The sequence below is a fragment of the Salvia hispanica genome, chromosome 1 (assembly GCF_029641045.1).
Source record: "Salvia hispanica isolate PSC_SH4W2 chromosome 1, Shi_PSC_v1, whole genome shotgun sequence".
Taxonomy (NCBI): Eukaryota; Viridiplantae; Streptophyta; class Magnoliopsida; order Lamiales; family Lamiaceae; genus Salvia; species Salvia hispanica.
Genome location: NC_142692.1, coordinates 16908121 through 16911425, shown reverse-complemented (window position 1 = coordinate 16911425; position 3305 = coordinate 16908121). Strand labels below are relative to the sequence as shown.

Below are 3305 nucleotides of genomic sequence, written 5' to 3'. Positions count from 1 at the left end.
TCAATGGACATTTATACATTGGCATTGCATTTGCACATGTGAAACTAATAAACTATAAAAGTATTTTAGATGTAACATTCTTAAATTGAAGAAATTTTTCTGTATGAGACTTTCAATGGTGTCTTTGACGCTTTGCTCCACTGAAATAAAATTTATATCCAATGATCTTGTCTTGTTATTGCACACATATAAGGGCAGTAATGCATTTGGATTCTCCTCAACGAAAATTTCACTTGTATCAGTAAACCAATATGTTAAAATAAGATATATAATTGATTGCAGGTTACTACCTGAGAAAAATTATTTATTTCCACACAACTATCAGTTGTCCTTAAATTAAAATTGCTAAATAAAGTATGAAAAATAGTCAAATTTTGGTTTGTCCCATTACTTTTCAAATCATTAAGTTTAAAATGTTTGCAATAATCCCATACGTCATTTTTATAGATGAAACCCACGATGATGTAGTAATCAAATTTATCATGTGGAAAAAATAGCATACCATACGTCATTTTTATAGATGAAACCCACAATGATGTAGCAATCAAATTTATCATATGGAAAAAATAGCAGTGCCACATAACGAATTTGTTGGTTTAGTAAAACAACGTTGTTTTAGGTGAATACATTAGGTCATAAATTGTGTATTTATTTCCTTCACATTAACACATAACAACTTTTTCCCTAATTTATTAACCTAAAACAACATTGTCTTTAGATAAACCACACAACTATATTATAGGTCACCACTGTCTTTTCCACGTAGATAAATTTGATTGCTATATTATCGTGGGTTTCATCAGAAAAGCGACGGATGGGACAAATGCAAAAATCTGAAACTTAACGATTTACCGTTCCAATTTGAAATATAATGAGAAAAACCAGAATTTGACATTTTTCGTGATTTATTTGGCAATGTACCCTTAAATTAACACCGAGGTAGATATTTAAAATATTTATATGGCTTAAACGAACAATGTAGTTAGATGTATGATATAAGAGTTGGAGAGAGAGATTTACCAGATTGGAAAATTGGCTGTAGGATTGAGTTGGCGTAAGATTTGCAAAACTTTAGTGCAATTCAACACTTGTGCAACAAGACAATATCTACCATTGGCCGATGAATTCTCAAAAGCTAAGATATGTGCAGTCGCAACATCTCTCACATCAACATATACAAAGTTTCCACCATGGGTTGCATTGCTATATCCTACAATTAATTGAATAATCAATTAAACCCTTAATTCAACTATATTGTATTAAATTATTAGTATTAATTACCTTGTGTAATCAAAGTAAGAAAACATTGCAAGGTTTCATTGAGAGTTGGCTGGAGAAGTGGGCTAATCACTAACCCAGGATTCATGACTACCAAATCAATGCCATTTTCTTGTGCAAATTTGAATGCAGCTTCCTTCGCCAATATTTTTTATAAAACATACCATTGCTGAACACAGAAGTTTGTAAATTTTCATACACAAGTTTGATTCATGAATATTAGGAGTTAAAATGGATTTCGAAGCATACAAACTGGAAAAATTGATTAGCACTAAATATATTTTGAGATGCAAGCTGATATATTTAACGAACTGATATTAATGAATTAACGAACAGATATGGTTCTTGATTCTCATATGTATGATTATTTACTTTCGTCAGTGAAAAAATGTTCCATTTTTCTATTTCGAAACGTCCATGATTTAAAGTCTCATTTAGTTTTTTCCACTTTAGGTAAGTGGATCTATATTCAACTAAATCACTATGCTCATAAAACATATATAAGAGTGTGGTCCACATTCCATTAATTATTTTTATTCACAAAGTCAAATAGTTTCTTCAAAATTGTGTCGAGGAAAAATGAGAGTATGAGACTATAAATGACGGAATTCCACCGTGAGAGTATATACTATAGTAATAAAGATATGCAGAAATTAAGCTGAAGCAAGGATATAGTAACCTCCATTTCTTGAGCAAAGATTGGATCAAAAAAGCAAGTTTCATCAATCAAAAGGTTAGAGATTTGGGTGGGTTTCTTGAAGGCAACAGTAGCCATAGAAGAGGTTAAGACTACTCTCTTCACAGACTGTGCCTTTTTGCATGAACCAAAAACATTTAGTGTTCCTTTCACTGCTGGTTCTATAAGTTCCACCTGCATCCCATCATCAAATTCTTTATTTTTTTTTTTCATTTCTCTTTCTTTTTCCAACAACAAAATAAATTAAGATGGTTAGAAATGGACCTGAGGGTCATTAACATGATCAAGTATAACAAGAGATGCAGTGTGGAAAACAACATCACAACCATCAATCACTGAATCAAATGATCCTTCATTCATTAAATTAGCTTCACACAAATGAAGTCTTTCTTCAGCTCCTTCAAGCGCCTTCAGATGCTCTACTTTACTTGGATCACCTATTCACCCATACATACATCATAAATATCTTACTATTAATATAGGGAAAATTTGAAAAAAAAAACATGAAATTTGGTCAATCCTGTAACTTTAAAAAGTCAATTATATCATAACTTTAACATATTTCTAAATTGTCCCATTGATTTAAATTTGAGAGAAAATTAGCTATTTAGAAGCTGAAATCATAATTATTTTGCAAAATTGCTATATCACTCATGGAAGCCAAGAACTTTAACATGAAAATTATAAAATATACTGATTGAAATTACGCTAAAGTACTTTGACTTCCAAATTCATATTGAGAGTTCAAAGAAAACGTCTTTTAAGTTGAGGACACATTTTCCCACTATATCTTAATCTTTTATCTTTTTTGATACATTTTTATCTGTGTCCTTTAAATGTAGTTCAGACACCAAAGTTGAAGACGCTTCAACCGTAGTTGGTATATTATATTTAAAAATACAACATTCTTAACTGACCAAAAATATCCTTTAGACAGTTTTTACAGTGTCATAATCATTACCATCATGTTTAACTTAATATAATTTCGTAGTTGAGTTAGCTTAAGATAATTTCGGTTATTAGCTGGTGAGTAAACTTTTTCAATGAATTAACTTGAAATTGTAGGTACAACTTACTCGTTGATGACTTGGTACTAATATTTGTGTTATTATTATTTTTTTTATAAATAAATAAATTTAAATTTAAAGGCCTTGCCAATTCATACACAATATTTGTGTTATTATAAGAAAATGTGTAGAAGTTGAGGAGATAGAAAAACTGAGGTTACGAACAGTAGCCTTGACAGTGTAATCACGATGGAGCAAGAGTTTAATCAGCCATGAAGCGATTAACCTGAAGCTCCGGTGACGCACACCACCTTATCGCCCAT

The 3305-nt window shown here is 30.8% G+C and overlaps 1 pseudogene; it reads right to left on the bottom strand.

The window, feature by feature from the left end:
• On the bottom strand, positions 1-3305 carry LOC125221128 (phenylacetaldehyde reductase-like; annotated as a pseudogene).